The 21,271-nt window shown below is 39.5% G+C and overlaps 1 long non-coding RNA gene across 1 annotated transcript; it reads right to left on the bottom strand.

The window, feature by feature from the left end:
* Nucleotides 1–4,704: 4,704 nt before the first annotated feature.
* On the bottom strand, nt 4,705–11,046 carry LOC139723927 (uncharacterized). The gene is made up of 3 exons (XR_011710400.1): nt 10,874–11,046; nt 10,590–10,666; nt 4,705–4,994 (listed from the first exon to the last, which is right to left on the bottom strand). It is a non-coding gene; the product is annotated as an uncharacterized lncRNA (long non-coding RNA).
* Nucleotides 11,047–21,271: the final 10,225 nt, after the last annotated feature.

The raw sequence follows: 21,271 nt of genomic DNA, 5'->3' as shown, positions 1-21,271 counted from the left end.
ATTCATAAAGAATACAAATAGAGTTCAAAGAGACCGGTGTCACGTAATTTAGGTCTGAGCAAAAGGAGGTTGTCTAATCGAAAGATTTTGTGGCTGTTTTTGTGTGCTGATTATTGAAAGAATAGTAAGTACCGCCGAGTACTATAAGTAAGCATTTCACTTCATTTCTGAAAGACAGAAACCTTCACTGGGCGACATATTCAAGGGACAGAATTAGTTTTAGAATGCTTTGTAATCGAAATAATAACTTAGTCAATTGTTTGATAATTAAGCTCAGTTTACCACCTCGTTATCCTATAGTATTTTACCTCATCCAACTCCGCAATGGGCATCAACTCCTGTTCTGCCGCAGTGGTAGTATAGTTCGGTGGTGGAATAACGACCTCCTCGTAGGTAGGCTCCTTTCGGTGCCTGCAGTCTGATGGCAGTTTAATCTACACAATGCAAAAGTTAAAACGACCTCTAATAAAACAAGCTAAGGGAGGCCTCTCTTTAACAAAGAGAGAGACAGAAAGAGAAAAAAATCATTCTCGATTTATCTCTGTATTGTTATTGGAAACAGTGTTAGCCAAGATTACATATTGGGTAAAAAAAAAACCCAACAACTCGGCGTGGCAATTCAAAGTTTAAATGAATAAGTAGAGTACAAGATGAATTCGTCCCCTCGTGATGAAGTTACCTTAATTAATCACTGGATTTTGATGATCACCAATGTCGTTATCATTATCATTCATCTTACCATGGCCATGGTGCCATTCAGTGACAAGCAAGGGAAATGTTAACATCGATGCAATAAAAGGAGCAGTACGTGTTTTCGGAACATCAGCTTATCTAGAACTTGTTAAAGAAGGTCTGGACAATCAGTCATGTCGCGATCAGTCCCTCATCGCTTCAAAAAGGAAACAATGCACGGAGAAATACAAGGAGGGGTCGTCGTGAGTCATTTGATAGTTTTGGTCCATGTCAATGTTGATACCAGTAACGATAACTTCTATAAAGTCACACTTCTTTCATCCATGCAATAAACGTAGCGCACGATCCGAAAGTGTGATTGACATTACTACCGGCAAGAGTATAGCAGTTACAGGAGAGGTACTAGAAGTATTTTAGTTGTTAGATTTATACATGGATCTATATTGTATTAATATACACCAGAAATGGACGCGTTAGTCATCAATAGCAGCAAGAGCAGTAGCAATAGTTAGTTAATAGACCCAAATCTAGATCATCTCATCCCATATTCTTAAAGGGAAAATCCAGTCCAAATATAAGTTAGTCTGATAAGAAAGAGTAAGATCTTACGAGTTCAATGTCAAAATTTTGATCGAAATCACGTGAAAAATAAGGAAGGTATGACATTTTGAAGTTTCGCTAATTTTTCAGGAAACGGTTCTTGAACGGTCAATATGAATATATGCAAATGGCAAAGTGAGCATGTCACCCCCTCAGAACTTGCCATAAAGTTTGTACCTAAAATTTTGAAATTGCCAGTTTTTCATTTAAATGTAATTATGCCCGAGGCTTAAATCCTGGCATATCTAACTGATCACTATTCTGAAGGTATTCAACTAGGAATAATAACATCATGTTTCAGATTTCAATGACAGAACGATTGAATTTTCGTCATTTTTTTATACGCAATTAATAGAAAATTGCGAGGTTATGACATGGTTATAGCTCACTCATTTGCATATTCATATCCACTGTACAAGAACTGTTTTGCAGAAATTAGCAAAAACTTCAAAATATGTCATAACTGCCCTAATTTCCATCCGATTTTAGCCATTTTTTTTTTAACCGTTGAACACGTAAGTAATCTATTTTTTTTTTTTTTTTTTTTGTAATCAGACTAACTTATATTTGGACTGGATTTCACCTTTAATGAAAATGTGGAAATGCCATGACATTTCTGTTACTTACTATTTCACTTCCCACGAAGAGCTCCGAGAATGTTCCATCCACCATGCTATCATATATATGACTGTGAGTTTTCCTGTCTCTTCTACTTTTGAACGCATCTCCGCTCCTAAAGCAGAAAAAAAAACACAAAAAAAAAATAGAAGGGATGCAATGAAATTACATTGAAGCCTACACAGCCATGGCAGACATAGACGGACGGCAGAACATGGTAAGCCCGAAATCCCGAAGAGCAAGTCAAGCTAAAACATTATCTTTTTAATTCCTCCATATGCCATTATGACTATGCTGTACGATGAAGGACAATAGTACAGATTAGCTCATCATTATCCAAGTTTGAGGAAAGTCGGACAATACCTTTTGGACGGATTGTCCAGTTTTCCTTGCACTTCACTCACGTGCTCTCCCAAATTTCTACTTTCATTAAATCCACATGTATATATTTGAGATATATTCTCCTTTATGATCCAGTTTGCGTTCGCAAATTTTGACCGCAAAGTTTGCGTAGTACAGTGCACTCCCGTTATAACGAAATGCTCGGGACCGGCAGTTTTCTTTCGTTATAACGAAATTTCGTTATAACCGAACAAATACAATATATAACGAAAACAAGGAAACCACGTATATATATCATATCCTGTTTGCTGAATAGTCATCATACACTAGAAAGCTATGTGAAATGTGATGGGACAACTGTATTACAATAATAAACGCAAGTTCCCCTCAGAAACTATGCGTGACACAAGGAGCGAACTCACAGTTCACCCACGCAGAGACGCTATATATGCTTGTTCCGCTACGTATTTTCGAAAGCAATTCGCATTTCGTTATAACGGAGCACATTTCTTTTGTTTTTCTTTGTCTGTGGAGCTCGGAAAAGACTTCGTTATAACGGAAATTTCGCAATAACCGTGTTCGTTATAAGCGAATTTTGTACCATAGACTTTAATGGTGATCATTTTGGGACCGGAAGATTTACTTCGTTATAACGAAATTTCGTTATCACCGTGTTCGTTGTATCGGGAGTACACTGTATATACCTGATATTCCATGATGCTTATGTCACACACTTCTGCGCTTTATCAGTTCACAAGGAATCTTAATTATAACTAGCGTTTCAATCATATCAAGAACAAAATCCTTCGAAACAAAATAGTTTTGATCGTGTCATCAAGAAATCAAGATGATATTCACTAGAAAGAAAAATGAAACGACAAAAAGAAAACTTATCCCTGAAATGTATATCGATATGCTTTGGATTCATGCAGTTAGTAAGATGCCAACACGTAATCAAATCTGTTACCCTGGACCGTATCCGGGCAATTACCCCCAGAGGGCAATTACCACCCCCCCCCCCCCCAAATACTGGTTAGTGGTAAGGTAAGAGTTAAGATTAAGATTAGGGTTAGGGTTAGGTTTAGGAGTTTGGGTTAGGCATAGGATTAGGTCCAGGATTAGGATTAGGATTAGGGCCAGGGGAACGGTCCAGGGTAATTGCCCAAGGGGGTAATTGCCCTAGACCCAGACTGGACTTGTGTTCTCTTCGTGCTTTTCACAAGTTAGTCGATTCATGCGAACAGATTGAATTAACAATTGCGGGATTCCTCTGCAGACATTTATGAATGGATTTATGAAATAATGATGACATGGTCTTCTGTATCCAGGGTAAAATAGCCTCTTCAGTCTAGATACTGTTCTACCAGAGGGCCCTGTCAACGGTTACCCAAGCGTTGTCAGGTACCCATTTATACACGTGGGTTGAGAGGGACGTTGTGGGTAACAGCATTGAAAGGGACGCAAACATTGGACTACTGGCCGGATTCGAACTCGGGGTTCTCCGATTGGGAGTCAGGAGTCTTATCCACTATGCCACATTGCCTCCATAATTTCATTCTAGGTTATATTGCTCGGGTACAAGTTGATTTTGCATCGATTGTTTTTTTTCATACTCAGTGGTTCTGCAATTAAAGCAGTGAGGTGAGTGGCATCTCACATAATTGCGCCTGATTTACAACGATTTAGAACACGAGAAAAACAGCACCTTAGAAATGCTATACGATCCTCGCCTGTATGGTAAGAATTTAAAACCGAGCGAACCACCGCAAAGACAATTCTATGGGTGACATACAAGCAGGACGTTCAGTGACGTAGCATATCGTTACCTTTTGTCAGAAAAATACCGCAGATCGAATTCCACTTCTTCTTCGTCATCGCCACCCATGCGCTCTTCGACATTGGGGCTTTCCTCAACGACATCATCATCATCACCATAGCCATCAGCAGCAGCACTTTCCTGGCCATCGCCAGCACGTCTGTAAGTTGATTTGGTGTCGGAAAGGACATCTTCATCGACGTCACTGGAGAAACTTGCGCAGTCGTCGTCACTAACAATAACATCCTCAACGTCGCTGAAGGACATGTGCCCGTCGTCCTCACTGTCGTCCTGTCCAGTGGGGTAGCGGGACGCGCCATACTGTCGGGTCTCGGTTTCCGCATCCAGTGCAGAATAGAACAAGTTGGCAGAAATTCTCTCGAACAAATAGTGCTCAGCATGACCACCTAAATATGCTGCAGATATCGTTTGGCTCCCATACGAAGATAATGTCTCGGTTTTGTGTGCGCTTCGTTTGTTAGCATTGGTTTGTGCCGTCTGAGAATTGTGTACTAGGCCTATGTCTGAACCGATTGCAGAGGGCTGAAAAGGACTACTTGAAGTTGTTGCAGATTTCGCTTGGCTCCCAAACGCACTGCCATACGAAAAAACGGTTTCGGATGCGCTGCTTCGTGTTTTAGCATTGGTTTGTGCCGTCTCAGACTTGAGTGGATGCAAGGACGAGGTACAGTTTGGCTTGGCTGGAGCGTGTCGCAAAGGACTGACTGGAGTTGCAGATTTCGTTTGGCTCCCACTCGGAACCCTGGAAGTTCGACTCAAGTCATGTACAGTTCTTCTTGCGTTAACGAGCTCAGCAATCGACACGGTTTCGCGTGCGTTGCTTCTTGCATCACGAATGGTTTGTGTCGTCACCTCAGGCTTCGTGCTTTGACCTCCCATGTTCAGAGGCGTTGATAGGTCCTGTCTGCAAAAGAGACAGATAGTCACAATCAAAACAACAGTTCACGATGTCACGGCAGAACGATACCCAAGTACATGTATGAAGAGAATTCCGCAAAGTGTCGATCGTACCTATTTCAGAAAGCTGGAAATAATGTTACTCTCGATATGATCACGACTGGTAATAAAAGATCAAGGGAATGTGCATTTTTCATAAAAATAAAGACATTTTGCGGAATTCGTTTCCACTCTCAAGCTCAGACCAAGGAGGTATAAGGCTGGTATTAGGGAGACATTATTATATATCAATTAAACATTCAGTGGAACTTTATGACGTGCAAATGAAATAGCGTGTTTTTATTTTCGCGCTGCTGTTGACGCGAATTGCGTAAAAATTTCCACATTTACAGTTTGCGGCAATAAAAATCTTCAGTTAAGTATTTAGATAACATGTTTATCCTTAATTTATGTTGGTAACAAGTCCAGGGAATGTGTATTTTTCCATAAAAATGAAATTTTGTGGAATTCTCTCAATTTTTCTATTGTATCTTTTCCATAACATGTGTCTTCTCATCAGCGATGGCGCACCGATTCTATTAAAATTCATAACTTTTGAAGGGATTGTCTGATTTTCCTCAAACTTTCACATGCGCTGAACTAAAAATTGCAGCATTCATTCGATCCATGTGTGCATTTGAGTGTATTTTCTATTTAATAAAAGAGGACACGTGTAAATGCAGTACGGCGTGCTTGGTAAAATGGTGCTATCATGCATGCTCTTTGACATGCACACATCATGCTCTCGATTGCAGCCTGATGCGGCAGAGGTCTGAGAACTACACTCTTATTTGTGCTTTGAATCGTAGTCATTAAACGCACGATCAAAGTCAAGACGATTTCCATAATCTAACATCATGTAGAACATAAATCGACAACGCCATGTATGGATTTGCAGGATTTATTGTGGTCTTTCAGAAGTGTATAGCGATGTTATTCCATTACACTTACAGTACAGCACTTACAATACAGTCCACCTGTGTAGACTTTAGGCATGCTCTCTTTTGTTCTGCTTCCTCGAGCCCCCACTCGATCACGCATTCTATGGCAAAGCTACCATGTCATCATCCTTGCTCACTGGGATTTGTTATAGATTTTGAAAACATTCTTATTCCTCATCCCAATGCAATCACTATATACATTCTGAAACTCTGTTCAACTCTGAGTACATACAGTTGTTCAGATGTAAAAGTCTCCTTTAACTCTACTCTTCGTAGATGAGATAGCTTGTTAGAGCATGGTAGAGAGGGAGAGAGTGAAAGAGGGAGAGAAAGCGAGCGAGGTCGCAAAAATACAAAAGCAAAATCCCAATGTGCCAACCCTTCACTTTAAGGCGGTGTCACCCCTTACCGGGCAAGCCTAGCGTGCGACTTGCGAGGAACAATTTTTTACTACCCGGAGGTCCCCGCAGATGACCCTCACATGACAGTACCTAGCACGTATCTCACCCGTAGTCCCCCGGAGGTGCGCAAGCAAATCTTTTCACCCGCAACCATGTTCAGGCCCTGTCACACCTTTCCGGGCAAGCTATACGTGGGCTTCGCAGAGGTACATGCAGAACACCAGTTAGGAGACCCTTGCCGGCAGCACCTCGCAGGCAACTCCAACGCAGGTACTTCTCAGTACCCTACCTGAAAGTCGCTCGTAACAGGAGACGAATCTGTTTCACAGCTCTCACGCAAGTCACACGGAATACACGCAAGTAGAAGGTAAGTAGGAAGCGTCTAGCAGGTAAGAAACAAGTGCGAAACTCGCAAACATTCTTGTCCGCCCGGGAAAATTCTTCTGCGTGCTGGAAAATCCCTCCTCGTGACAAGCCCGCGTAACTTGCCCGGAAAGGTGTGACACGGCCTTTACAAACGATTAAAGAGAGATGCGAGGGAAAAAAAATCGAAACTCTTGATCTAACCTTTCACTGACTATGATATCCTTTTATCGCTCTCCCTCTCTTAAAGGTACTGTTTACCATTGGGAGCAGTGTTTAAAAAAAAAAGGTTCGATTCATCACCTTTGATGCTTAGGTCAGTTGTATCATAAAACATCCTATACCATGTAAACATTTTTGCAGTAATCAAAGGCTAAAATACAAGGAGATAATTATTATCATTTTTTCTCAATAAACATGACTGTAGACGGTTTACAATGTATTCTAGAAACAATTTTATAATATCTCTTGCTCAGATTTGTATATTTCACAACACTTAAAGGGACTGTACAGTACTGGTTGAGGTAGGGATTCATGTTTTGAACATTCCTAAGTGAGATAATGAAAAGCGTCTTATGAAATATGGAAGAGCATGTAATTCTAAAAAGGATTCAACGTTTATTTGATGAAAATTGGTATTCAAATGGCTGAGATATCCCAAAAAGTGCTCATAATAAAAGGCGACATGCCCCAACTTTATTAGTATCTCTTTGTTTCACCTTGTTTTTGGATATCTTAGCCATTTCAAAACAGATTTTCATAGAATAAACTTTTTATTTCCCTTAGAACTGCATGCTCTTTGACATCTCATAGAGTGGTTTCTGAATATCTCACAAAACGTTAAAAGCTAAATCTTCACCTCGACCAGAACTGTACACACCCTTTAACATTGATTATACTGATTAACATCTTTGCATTGGTTGTTTCTACCCCTAACTCATTGAAGCAGTAAAGCCGGATTTTGTTTCATCTGCAAATGGTAAACAATGTACTGTAGTACTTTATCAAAAAACAGCACAGTCAGGTCAGGGTACATCCTAAATCCCCGTTATTGTGTATTACTACAAATAAGATAAAGCCTCTCCACATCCCTTCCGTTTATTTGATACTATCCAAAGTGTTTGCCTCACAAATTTTGATTAAATTGTAAAGGTGTCTCATCTGTCCCGTGAAGTATCTCACATGATGAAGAAAAGATACCCAAATCAAAACAAGACGGATAAGCATAAGATTATTGGTGGTAATGATTTCTGCGCCCGTCGTAGTTTATATCATTGTTGTTGTTGTTGTTTTATAGAAAGAAAGAAAGAAGAGAGAGAAAAATGGGGCCCTATACAAATAATTTGCCCCAGACAGCACTTAGCATAAAACAGACATTGTAAATCTTAGAAAAATATAAACAAGATTATTAAATTTATATCATTACACATGCAATTAAAATCTAACACAGTGGCCAAAATGGCTGCGTCCATAAACATTAGCATCCTAGAAAAGACCACAAACATTAGACCACAAACATTAGCATCTTAGAAAAATATAAACAAGATTATTAAATTTATATCATTACACATGCAATTGAAATCTAACATAGTGGCCAAAATGGCTGCGACCACAAACATTAGCCGGTCAATAATTAAACAAGTAAACCTGGAAAGACAAGCCATAGATTTGTGACCTTGAGCTTGCTATAAGCAAACCAGTATTTTAGTTTACAGAATAGCATTGTCACAGTGATCAGCTTCTCTACCATATGACTACCGTCATATTTGATATTATTCTAACAAAGTAAAAATACTTATATACTGGAAACTTTGGTTTAAGGAAAAATTACGGATTGGAAGTACACGATTGTAGCCTTGAGCTTGAAATGAATAAGAACCAGTATTTCAGTAAATTGCAGCATAGTATTGTCACTGTGATCAACTTCTGTACGAAGTCATGACAGTAACTGTTATTTCAACTATATCATAAGAACGCTGCAGAATATTGCAGAAACTTTGATTCAAGGAAAAAACAGTAGTTTCTACATCATAGCATCGATGGAGCTTGAAAAAAATAATGAGTTGCAAGCGGGCTGCAAGTACGAGCAGACTTTTGTGAAACATTTATGGGCCCAAACATTGGGGATCAATGGACCTTTCATCAAAATTATTGTACTTGGCAGGCAAGTCCAATACATTGGTCTGGAGATTCAAACATATTCATATTGATCGATCTCACTGTGAAAATAATGGACGAGTATAATGTAGCATTAAAAAATGCATTAGTTTAACCAGGTATACCCACATGGGCGACAGCTTACGAGGAAGTATATTGAATATACGTTACAATAACACAAGTGCACTGACTTCCAGTAGCGACAGGGGAATCCCACATTATGGCCTAGGTCATGACCAGTCGCTCGCAATGCCGAGCATGCAGCGATCACATGGAGGCCGCGTTTAATTTCTCTAACCCCTCTGGAATTCAAACTCAACGTTCTGGTGTACACTTTGGGTGCAAAAAGGCAATCTTGTAAAGGGATTTTTATCGTTTTAGTTTTCGACACTATTCAGTAGATTTCATGTAGATATCAATTTATTGCGTTTATATTATATTTCGATGTCTGTAGAGTATGTATATATTTTTTTCATGCTATGCTTTGTACACTAACACTCTTTGTTGAAAATGAAAATATATGAAATGAAAAAAAAATGAATATTTTGGAAATCTTTAATCAAAAAATGAAAGAAAAAAAATATTAATGGAAAATGTGAATAGGTAGACCCAAATCGTATATGGTTATCTGTCACATGTTGTTAAGCGCAGAAGCCTACTTTAATATCTTTTACATCGCGCTTTAGATCTGCGACGCGAACGCTATAGACGCAGCTTCCCGGGTGAACGATAATCTATAAAATGGAAGCATCTGTCTCGCTCATGTGCAGAACACCATTCCCCCCCCCCCCCCCGTCGTCTTATAGCGTTCGCGTCGCAGATCTAAAGCTCGCAAAGACGTAGCATAATTACGTCGGAGCGATGCTCACCCGGGAATATGAATATAATATTATGCTTTAAGATTACGGTTAGCGTTTACTCAGTTTAGGGTTAGGTTAGGGTTAGAGTTAGTGTAACGTTGATCTCGGCGTCCGAGGATAATACACTGAGTAGACTCTAACCCTAATCCTATACCTATATTCATATCCTGTGCTTATCATCGCTTCAACATTATGCTATATTAATGGGTTAGTCAAATACCGGTTAGTGATTGGCTGAAAACAGTCACAATGATGGAAGTACATTCGTTATGTTCGCCCATGGGCGAACATTCTTGTAATGTTCTCCCATGGGAAAACATTTTCACATAAAACGACATAAGGCCTAGGACCGCGCGCGCACAGTGAATTTGGCTCTGGGATGCGCGAGGGGGCGATTGAGTGCGTTGTGCTGGTGGTTGTCGTTGACGTATTTGACGAATTTGACCAACCCATATAATATAACAGATAATGACTTTTGTTGTCGGGAACATGTACCAAACGTTCCACCCGAAGGGTTTGAAATGCTATTTCGGGAGGCTATAAGTCCCAAGACGAAGTCTCGGGACTTATAACCTCCCTCAATAGCATTTCAAACCCTTCGGGTGGAACATTCGGTATGTTCCCTCCCCCGCCAGTCATCATGCATCTATATAATAAACACCACTCGCAAATAACAAGGTCTATGGAGGTGGATCACGCTCATTGGCAATGACAAAACTTACGGCAGTGAATTGAGTGATGACATACAATTACATACAATTATTCTCACAATAGGACAACGAGGAAATGTAAATTAAAAAAAAAGACATATGAATTCTGCAATTGATTTTCTCATATTTACCAATCAAATTATTTGAAAGTCCAGTATCCAAGTTTTCAGATTTCAGTGGATGTTCCTCCTCCCTCCCAGTTACTTGCCTGAAGACAGAGGGACAATGAATGTCGTTGCAACGAACAGAGAATTGTATAAGAATGCTGACAATGACAATGACAATGACAATGACAATGAATGTTATTTCTTATAACGGCCCCTCCCGGGGCATGGAAGAACAGTGAGTATAAAACACATAATAAAAACGATTAAATCTGAAGACGAGAATCCAGTGGTGATTAAACACAGCTTACCTAATTGGAAACTGGGTAGAATACACAAGTCATGTTTCAGATACAAACTGGCGGTGATCCTTTCCCCGTTCTCTATGAGGCATATTATGTCAATGCTTCAACTTACAAAAGAGAAAATGGAAGTGTTACATCAGTTAATGTATCATCAGTGTTCAGCAAGAAAACAAATTGCTTCTGACTTCCCGGTTATCTGACTTATCTGACACTGCGGCGGACTACTTGTATTCACCTGTCGTTTCAAAGGTCGGGACTGCGCAAGTACGTAGATGTACTTCAAGACACTGATACAACTCTTTGGGCCTATGCTTCATAATGACAGCAACATCCACTCGTGATTTATGATTGTATTGATTTCTATGATTAAATGAGTATAATTGAATACTATACTGAAACTATGACCATGTCTCTTTTACTATTCTTTAATGTCATTAATTTCTCTGGAAATTGCAATAGGTCTGAAAGTCAAACTATCAGAACAAGTGCGCCGACTGCCTATCGCTACTGGGGAATCCCACAAATAGCCTCATTGCCAGCCGGTCGCAGTATACACAGCTGAGCAGTGACTTGTGACTGACACGTGTACTAGTAGGCCCTATATACCTGTACGCGTTTTATTTTGCTCGCGATATTTTTTTTTTTTTTGTATTTTGGTTGAGGTGCATATAAAATGAGCTTGAAAGCCATAAAAACCAAAACAGAAATAGTTGCCAATCTACGAGCAGTAGACGGGCCTGTATGGGCCCGGAAATCCCTTGCCGCCCTCCTCAATATAACCTCATACACATGCTATACCGTATGTCCCCAAAAAAGACTAGTATTTCAACGGGACCATCCGCAATGACTTTGGAAATAATGAATCAATACAAATACAATTTCAGAGTATGAAACTTTATCTCATTGCCTACATCTTACAGAAAACTCCACTATAGAGTTGATCCAATGGTCAAAGAAAAATGAGGAATTTTGTAGAGCATGTCAGGATTCCCTTCCCTCCAAGTTTTGTCTAATATTGTGTTTACACATTAATGAGCAGTTCCAAGAGCATTCAAGTGCTAAACTTGGAAGAATCGGACTCATGACATGCTTTATAATAATCCAATTTTTTCTACCAAATTGAATGGGGTTTTCTGCAAAATAGATCTAAAATGTTATATTTCAAGACCGTGATAGAAGTACGAGCATTGCACTGTAATCGTATCGGGTGTTATCAATGCGAAAATCTGATTGTAATTCTTTGGGGGACATAGTGTATAAGGCACGAGAAAAGCACGTACGAGAGCTAGTATACCGTCATTAAAAGATATCTTTTTGGCATATGCATATAGGATGCTGATTAAGAGACTAATTGTTACAATATATTGACTATCGTCCATAAAACCTTGTTAAGTAATTATCGATCGTACGCAAAGGCATCACACTGGCGGACTGTTTTCAGGGCAGATTTGACCTTTCAATTCCTTTGTTGTTTTTTAATCCGCAAATTCTGAGAAACCCTTCGACGTAGGATTTCTCATCAGAACTGAGTTTATGGAGAATTACTGAAGCAAGAGAAGGTGTGCTGTGGGTGGATGTAATGATATCACACTACCCAATACAATTCAATCAAATCAAATTTGTTGAGCTGGAAACTAGATAGTAAACAATGTATGTGATGGAACATGGAGTGATATGTGACGCAGGTTAACTAAACCAAGGAGTTATCAGTCTGAAAACTCCTTGACTAAACCCACGCGTAATTTTCCTTACTGTGGTTTTCCCCCGGGCAGTGATTGTCCCCGGGTTTTGCCCGGCGGTGGTTTTCCCCACCCCGCTACACAAAGGAGGTTCAAGAGAATGGAGTCACATCTGTCTTATTTCCTTTGCAATAGAGTTCGATGCCACCGCTCAAAAATATTTGAAGCATGCGCCAAACAGGATCTGCCACGCAGATAGGAAGACAATTGACTCGCGTATCATTGCATAATCACCAGGCCACTTTCTGAGGAAGATATGTCTTTGTGGTGGTAATTACTTTTCGCTATCCCTTCGTATACAAGGTAGGTGGTACAGACACGAGGATGTGCGAATAGAAATTGCGCAAAAAATGCTGAAATAAACATGAAAATTACTAGACTGGGCACACCCAGCACTAATCTGATATATCTATCACTAAAGAATTATATTTGAAGATTATTCCAGGTCAGTTTTATTTGTCGGAATTAAGCGGTAAAGTGATAAAACCGGCTTTCCAGGATGGTACAGTTTTAAACATTTACACGTGATCCAGCTCTGATTTACACTTTTGCACAAATTTCTGCACGGGATTGATTTTTGTTTTACAAACATGCTTTATCATTAAGTGAAATTTCATTTCATTTAATGAATAAATAAGCAAATATGGCCAATATTATGTTAACGTTCAAAATGAATCTTCAGATTGCTCAGCAAGACAGCGGCTTCGAACATCGATCGTCAAAGGCACAAATGCACCTGTGAAATTCTTTTGTACATCAAATCTGACAACTGTTTGAATTACAGCCAGTTGGAACTCCAACACTTAAACCTCCTTGGCTACACTCCACCCTCTGCGACAGATCAGGTAGTCAGACTGTGCCCTCTTCGCTCAAAGTGTACTCGTTTTAGAAGTTCTTTTGTCCTGGATTCCATTCACACATAATATAATGGCAGCGTAAATAGATCAGTTTTTCATGATTATTTTTGTTGTATTTATATTATAATTCACATTATAGCGCTTTGCATCCGGTGGAAAAGGCGCTCTATAAATGTCTACTATTATTATTATTATGTCTTCTTTTCTTTTTTTTAAAAAGTAATTTGAATTTGCATTGGTATATATCAATATTAGCAGTAGTTGTTTTTTTTCGGGGGGGGGGGAGTTGGAGAAAGATAATGAATGCTGGATTTATAGTGTTATTTGGTATATTGAATAATCTAACTATTTTCTTCATTGGGTTGAATTATCATGATATTATATTATGATATGGTGTTTTATTAAAAGATGTAAGATAAGTTTTGTTATTTGGTGATGTTGGATAAGGTTAAAGTTATGAGGTTAATGAAAATTATATATTGGAAATATAATTATAGATTGGGATATGTACTCTCTAAAAAAAAATCGAGTGAAAATATTCACTCTTAAAGGAGTGAATACAAAAAAGAGTGAATTTAGAGTGAAATTGGAGTGAATTTTGAGTGAAAATGCTCATTTTCACTCATTTTGGAGTGACCTCAGGGATCACTCGAAGATTTAGGAGTGATCCCTGAGGTCACTCTAAAACGAGTGAAAATGAACATTTTCACTCCAAATTCACTCCAATTTCACTCTAAATTCACTCTTTTTTGTATTCACTCTTTTAAGAGTGAATATTTTCACTCGATTTTTTTTTAGAGAGTAGGTTAGATATTGTTTGGTGTATAATAATGATGAAGGAAAAGAAGGAATATATTTATAAGTTGAATAATTGTACTAGGTGCTACAAAAAAAAAAACATTTCCCACTTTTGATCCTTAATAATATCATTCGACAACTATACATCACATAACACTGTCATTGATATGAGTAATAGCTGAATAGTGTACAATTAAGTTGGAGGCGATTTGAATATGAGAACAAGAATCAGTTTTGTTAGATTTATGATTAATTTTAAAGTTAAGTTCCAGATTTTGGTCCAATTTGAACTCTCTATACAAAATTGAACTTTACACAAGCACCAATGATGTGTACGTGAGTGTGTGCTTACAATGACCCTGAACAATAAGACATGAATACCACGAATACCATCTTTTCAGAGCTCTGCTGACTATACTTCAATAACGTGTCATTTATTTTTGTAAGGAAAGGGAACATATTGGTATACCTTGGTCATTATTGGGTGCAGAACAGAAAATGACACAATGTTCATAATAGATATCTTTGTTCATAGGCACATACGTTTTTAAAGGGAAATGAAACCTATAAAATAATACATTGTACTAGCATACAATCTCATGCAGCTTAAGCATGTTAAAATAAAAGTGAATGTAGCAATATTAGAACATCGCACATCAGCGAGGGAAATCGAACAATCCGTTGAAAAGTTATGAATTTCTAAAATTCCAGTGGAGTCATCGCTGGATAATTATGTACTAAATGGTAATGGACTTTTACCGTGCGTGACGTCATAAACGGGAAACGATAAAAAGAAAACATTGAGAGAATTCAACAGACTAAATGAAAAGTAGGCCTACACATACCCTCGACTTGGTGACATAAGGGTAAAATCATTCTATCTGAAAGAGGCAACTTCGCAGGTCAAATGCGCTTCCATCACGGTCTTACATAGAAACGTGAAAATACCACGTTTGCTTAATCTTTTAAAAAAATATTTTGTTTATATTGTTTTTTTAATGCATGGTGTCACAAAGTGTTGTTGACTTCTCGTCAAAGCGATGGCAGTACGAAAACTTCATTTTTCACCCATTATCCGATTTTCCTCAAGCTTTCACGGATATGTTCTACTGAAAAAAAAAATCATACTGCATTCCCTAATGTTACGTTATTTGGGTTTCATCCACCGCTCAAATATTACGTGCCCGAGCATGGGGTAAAGGTACATCCGCACCTCAAGTGATGTGATGTGATCATTACGGGATAAAGAAACAAGTTTACCGGTAGCAAATGTCAAGGAGAAATCAGATATTTACTATGTATCCAATGACCATCTCAGAAGGTTTTCGTCATGTTGCCAGGGCTGCCAACACTGGAAACTAGTTGAGAGTGAGACTCCCAAAGGCCAATGCTATAATTTAGGAGTCAAAATGAGTGAGATTAATAGAAATGCATGCAAATGAAATAAAGTTTTAGAGTGAGAAAGGACCAAAATGCGTGAGTCTCATGCTCAATGCGTGAAAGTTGGCAGCCCTACATGTTCATCTTCCAGTATAGCTATTAAAACAGTTAATTTGGTCATTTTATGTCTGAGTCTCGTGGGCAATAATCATACAAACAGCCCCTCCCTTTGACAACACATAGAGTAGCCTACACACACAAACAGACAACATTATACACATCGTCGATGGGGTACGTGACAAGACCTTGTATCTACAATTTTGGTGAAAATTACTTTTTTGCATTTATGGTCAAATAGTCGGTTAATCTAGTCCTGTCGAAATCCTGTATAGTTGTCTTCCCCCCAAAATGAACCCACCCAGGCACGTCAAAGGAACGGCTGTCGGGTGTCCCATTCGGTATAGTGCTTTGGCCGCTATGCACGCTCTCCTGGTCGAACATTTGACATTTTGTAGATACGAGGTCTAGGGCGACATACCAACCCATCCACAAACATAATGCATTCAGCTAGACTCCCCTTCCCCCATACACACACACACACACACACTACACACACAACTACCCCCACATCACAAACATACATACATACATACCTACATACATACATACATAGGTGTTTCAAAAAACATTTCCCACTTTTGATCATTAATAGTTCAAAAACTATTCATCCGATAAAACTGTCAATGATATGAGTAATAGCTGGATAGTGTACAATTTGGTTGGAGGTGATTTGCACGTGAAAGCATAAATCAGTTTCATTAAATCTAAGATTGATTTTGAAGTAAGGTTTCAGATTTTGGTCAAATTTTAACCCTCTGTACAAAAATTGAACTTGGCACAGGAACCAATGATGTGTATGTGAGTGTGTGCTGACAATGGCCCTGAACAATGGACATGCCTGAACCACCTGTTGACCAGGCGTCAGTCTCGCGCTCCCTGGCACATGAATGCTTAATCAATAATTCATGTGGATTGCCCTGGGCACTGCTAGTCTGAATTCATGCACGGAAAAGTGCTTGCAAACACCACATTTCATTCCAGCTGGCAATCATTTTCAAATTTTGCTTCACATATCACTAAATTTGGGATATAAATAAGCATAAATGATCTAAAGTTCCTCATTTTAATACAACTGTCTACTAATTAAATAGTCTGACAAATTTTTCGCTTTTTCGATAAAAAGAGATAATTTTTGGTAAAGAGTTCAGCTGCATTTATCATTGGGGCGATTTGTTTCACAGTAGATTTATTTAAGGCTCCATATACACAAGTGTATACTCTAATTGATTTTCTTTACTTCCTGTCACCACGTTTACGATAGAACAGAAGGTTTCATTGTAATTTTGTTTTTCAGAAGTAGGGAGAGCACTGTCGCGACTCAACGACAGTATCGACAGGCGTTTGACTTTACACAGATACTGCCAGAGGCTGAATAAAGACTAGTTGTGATAGTGGAATTTCTCATGAATTACTAATGAAGCATTCAAACCCTGGCCATTGTTCAGGACCATTGTCAGGGTGTTAACCACACACTCCCATACCCACCCATTGACCCCTGTGCAAAGTGAAATTTTGTACAGAGGGTTGAAAATAGAGCAAAGTCTGGAACCTAACTGTGAAATTAATCATGGATTTCATGAAACTTATTTATGCTTTCATATTTAAACCACCTTCAACCAAATTGTACACTATTCAGCTATCACTCATATCAATGACAGTGTTATCTGATATATAGTTTTTTAATCAAAAGTGGGAATTGTTTTTTGAAACACCTAGTACATACATACATACATACATACATACATACAAGCAATACATAAAACACAGAACCCGGCACAGAACTTTCCTGTGTATACGGCATTTATGAACCGAGTCGGACGGCAGCTTCCTACAACAAATTATTATGTAAAAAAGTATATGAAAGGAGGCCAGTGATAATTTCCTGAAATGTATTGATGCCGACCCCTTGTGTCGTGGTTCGCCCCAAGTGGCTAGCAATAGTCACCAAACGGTATAGGGCCTATATGCAGGCAGGCTGTGCCACACGCTTGAATGAAATGCTATTCAAAAGTCTGAGCTTTCTCATGATACCATTTGTTCAACTTCATAATTTGATGCTTTTGTGTTTCCAGTTACATACAGGGATCTTTATTTTTACCAATATAGTCTCTCACATGGTACACAATTTCAAAATAGTAATAATGATGCAGATGTTCATAGGATGCACAAGAATACAAATACAAACAACATTCACTTTTAGCCGCGTACTGGGTATCGATTGGCACAGGAAACCCATATGAGATTGTACACAGTCTCAAATATACGGATTGTTTGACTGCAGGTCCACATACTGTGATTATAGGAAACACATTAGAAACTTTTCCTACTGGTAATGATACCATTATCTAGGCAAAAACAATAAAGATACAATCAGTCCTACAAAAGCATTCATTGTTTTCTTTGTCCATCTAGCAAGTTTAGTATAATACAGTGTAATTTCACGATTACGGATTGGGGGTTTCCTTTGTGTGTTTGTGTGTGTGTGTGGGGGGGGGGGGGGTGGGGGTGGGGAGCCCGGGGATGGGGGCCCGGGGATGGGGGCCCGGGGTGGGGTGGGGTGGGGTGACAGTTCAATTTCACATCACCTTCGAGTTGGCCTTAAGAGTTCATGATATCAGATGAATAGAATAGTCATGGTTTACCAACACATCAAAATTACACTTAGGCCTAGATAAACACAAAATTCAGTTCTGAAGTTTCATGTTTTCTGAAACTAAAAGGAGATAGGCTTATTCATGCAGATTGCATGCAGAAGGCGAAGATCTTATCCCCTCACAAGTCTTGATATACTGTGTGAAAATGCTCCCAAATATCTTCTTTTTTTTTTCTTTTTTTTTTGGGGGGGGGGGCATGAAATCAGTACTAAGAATAAGTTATATCCTTTACCTTCAAAATTACTGCAGCTTTAAACAGAAGCAATAATGTTAACTTCTCGTATTAAATGGGGAAAGGGGTGGTATAGTTGCTAACTTATCAACCAAAAGTATGATTTTTTGATATTTTCTGTGCAAACAAATGAGAGTTGTCCAGTGATGAGAAAATAATCTCCTCTTGCTTTGCACGTAAGGTTGTAAAAATATCACTACAAATTAGAGTGTTCCGTTAAATGTTCTACAGCTTTTTCATTGTTTGATTTTGTGATGAAATCTGTATAACATATTCTGATTTTCCTGTATTTAATGCCTACTTGAGTGGAACTGCACTTCAAATATTTGATTTTAAGCATGTCCTATTAAGCAGTCCATAGAAATTACGTGGTATGGAACCCACTAGACGGAACAGACATGAAAATTATCAGACATAAAGCTAACAGGTATGTACCAATTACTCAAAATCTTAATTAGTTTTAGAAATTATGATTCAACACTATATACTGTAGCGCCTAGCCAGAACATTCATTACTAATGACTTGGTTCATAACCATTCACTGATTTTCATACCAACCCACAGCGAGCCCCTTCTCCCTGCTTTTGCTCTATTATACCAAACATTAGGCAATGAAAATCACACAAATAAATGGAAACCCCGCTATAACAAGGTTGCCAGGACCGCCAATATGCGTTGTAACCAGTACCTCAATGTAAACAGGGAGGTGGGAAGAGCTGAGCGATGAAAATGAACTAAAAAAAGAGAATACATAATGTATCATATGTAAATACGAAAATGGCAAATCGGGATATCACCTCTTTAAAAGGAGCACCTGCTTGTAAGCGGGTTGATTTCAGGGTCTAGCTCACTGACTCAGCACTGCAGGGTCAGTAAATGTATAAAGCAGGTCAATTATTCCTTAAACTGCGTTTACACCATGTTCCCGGCCGCCACAGTAGCCACATCTGCCCAAAACGCAGTTCGCCGTGGGTAAATGAGACATTCTCCTATCACCATCTCTTTCACATTCTATTCTTGTTCGTTCCAGTCCTCGTCGCGCGGTGAACATGTTATATAGCTATCAGACGCTGATATCACGGCGTCTGGTCAGGCTAGACTATCAATATTTACCGTCACGTCCCGCCACGGACCGCCTCCAAGTTTTGTTACGGCCTATTACGTGCAGTTGTGTTTCGTTGCGTTCACCCCGTTTTATCACGGCATACAAGATTCCTAATGCACCGGCGTTGCCGTGGCAAATTTTTTGACAGTTAAAAAATTTGACATGGCAATCACGGCCTGTCACGTTTGCCTATCCCGTCTCACCGCATTGTTTCACGTCCATCCCGTTTGTCCACCATAGCCTGAAACGTGGCTGCCGTGGTTGCAGGGAACATGGTGTATAAAAAACGCAGCACTAAATGTACAATTCACAGACCATATACTTCTGAATACGGCCGAATAGCAGCCGAATAAGTCGAATGAGCGGCCAGAATGACCCAAATAGCCTCGCGATAGCCAGATTGGCTATACGCGTGCAAGGAGGGCTGGCCTCTGCTTCATTCCGCCTGTAGCATCCGACGTGATAACATCTCTCTCGCCATGCCTAGAACCAAGACCACCAAGAGGGAGACTTCCACCTCTCCTCATCCACCTCCATATTCGTCCCTATTCGGTTCGACATTCGGGTCGTCATTCGGCTCTATTCGGCTGTAATCGGGACGCCCAAAATTGATTCGGATCAATTCTTAGCGATTCTGCTCTGATTCATGACCTATTCGGAACCTATTGGTCTCTGATTGAGCGCATGGATCAAAGTAGTTCGAGATGGCTCCTGGGGTTTGAATATCCACATCAGGGGAACTGTAGTCAGCCAGACGACTGGAAGAACTCTGCCAATATGATACGAAGGTAGAATTAATAAAGAGCTGGACGTCATCACATCAACGCAGACACACTTTCCTGCATCCCAGAGCAATCCATCCTGTGCGAAGAATACAGCATGGGAATAATTCTCGTGGAATTGCCTTACGAGGGTTGCCGGTATCGCAAAAAAAAAAAAAAAAAAGAAAGAAAGAAAGAAAAGAAAAGGCGCATCACAATTGGATTTCCTTCGCTGAGAGAGTAGACGATATGGTTCCACTTCAGGTTCGGTATATAATACAGTATAAAGCCACATAGACGCAAGTGGGGAGGAACGTTCCCTGTGCCTGCTTACCACCTAGTTGGAAAAAGAAGGCACAACGGTGGGAATGCGTCTGCCTATGATCGCAGGAGTAAAGGAACCAACTGTCAATGAGATTCTCCCAAAACTCTGCCTCCCACTTAGGAAAACAGACTCAAAGACGAGCAGGGAGGGGACGAGTCCCTGGCCCCTTTTCGGGAAAACAATGTGCAACACAAATCCCGTTGCGGAACCCTCAGAAGCTATCATCATGCTCTGAAGCCCTGCCCAAAAGTTCCTATGGACGAATCGGAAGGCCTTCAAGCTCGTTCAGGGCACCATCTGCGAGCAGAAGGAAGGCCAGGGGGTGTTTCATAACGCTGTTCTTAAAGTTACGAACGACTTAAGAGCGACAGGTGATCAGTTGTGATGTGCTATACACGTACTTATCAGAATTCAATAATTCAGCACAAGAACT

Source organism: Diadema antillarum, unplaced genomic scaffold (genome assembly GCF_040938485.1).
Source record: "Diadema antillarum isolate AM-2024a unplaced genomic scaffold, OU_Dant_1.0 scf00000015, whole genome shotgun sequence".
Classification (NCBI taxonomy): domain Eukaryota; kingdom Metazoa; phylum Echinodermata; class Echinoidea; order Diadematoida; family Diadematidae; genus Diadema; species Diadema antillarum.
The sequence above is the reverse complement of the archived record's forward strand: the minus strand, read 5'-3'. Positions and strand labels throughout refer to the sequence as shown.